We start from the raw sequence: 1534 nt of genomic DNA, 5'->3' as shown, positions 1-1534 counted from the left end.
TAAAAAAACAAAAACAAAAAAACCAGTAGATAAAATCAGTAGTAAAAATTTACGTTTTGAAATTTAAGCTTAAAAGTGTGGATTTGGTGTTTTATTCAAATGCAGCTGAGAATAGGTGAGTCTTGTAGAGCACAGCCAGTTGGTAAACATTATTGACCTCTAAATTTTTAGCTTGTTTTGGTAAGGTACTCAAACTACATTATGAGTACCATATGATAACAAATAATAGTCCATCAGCTCCAGCTTTGTCTTTAAACTAATGAGCAAAGGTCAGTATGCTAGTAGCTTTTAGTCTCAGAAAACATGGGTAAACATATGGGACAATTATGGCTTTGGTAATTCTAAAAGTACCTATGCACAGAATGCAGATTTTACTACTACGTAATTTATACACATACATGCACAGAGGAAAGAAGACAGATGAGAGAAAGAAATATGTCATAGCTGTGGGGACTAAACATGGCACAGGGAGGGGCTTTAACCTTGGATTTGTTGGGGGAGCATCCATCATGTCAGTCAGAAGGAGATTGCTTCTTCCCACCTGCAGCACAGCAAACAAGATGTTTCATTTACATGTCTTAGCTCTTCAGCAATCCTGTGCTTCTCCCTTGCATGATAGTGACAGTATCATCTATCATTTTCTGTGATATTGCTGTTAGTATACTAGGCAGCTTTTCTGATTAAGCTGTAAAATATTCTCTGTTACTTTTGAGTATGAATTGATAAGATCAGTTTTGAGTTGTTACTCAGACAAATATGTATTAAACAAAACAGTTTTCTCAAGAGAAAACTTCCAATAGAAAGTAATTTGTTACAATACTTGTTTACATTACTTTGAATTTCTCTGTATAATTCATTGAAATGCATTGTTTCATAATTTATATTTGATAATATAAACCTGTAGGCTAAAGTCCCACACATTAACACAAATGAATATCCTAATGAGGACGCCTATATGATCTTTCTCTTAGTATTTCAGTATGAACACGAAGCTGACATGTCTGTGAAGGTTCTCAGTCATTGAGGTCATGGCAATCCAAGGATCTGATTTGATGAAAGCCCAAATGGGATAACTACATGTTTTAAGAGCTTTCTTTACACGTGTTTACTGCTTTTCTTTCCCTTCTGGCCTGGAGGGAACGTCTTTTGCCCAGTGTTTCAGGGTCCTGATTGCTCCAAGTTTGTGTTACAGATGGTGGTGGGAATCAAAGAGCAAGTATCTGTGTCTGTATGTGGGGGGCTTCTGGTAAACTTCATTCCTGAGGTTTCCATTCTCCTCAATGCACAGAGCACAGTCCAGAAATGGCAAACTGTTATCCTTTGTGTTTTCCCTGGTGAACTTTATGTTTCTATCCACTGAGTTGATGTGAGCTGGTTGCTGGGGTGAAGCTGGTTTTGCTGGTTCAGCCAAGTTGTCTTGTTGTAGTCGTTTTCTGACAGTTTACACTGCCTCAGGTGTAGGAATGCAAGTGACGACCTAGACCACATCAAAGGACACTATGGTTTCATCTGGATCAAATTTCTGGACCTTGTT

This window comes from Astatotilapia calliptera, chromosome 2, assembly GCF_900246225.1.
Source record: "Astatotilapia calliptera chromosome 2, fAstCal1.2, whole genome shotgun sequence".
Lineage (NCBI taxonomy): Eukaryota > Metazoa > Chordata > Actinopteri > Cichliformes > Cichlidae > Astatotilapia > Astatotilapia calliptera.
Note: the sequence above shows the minus strand (reverse complement) of the source record.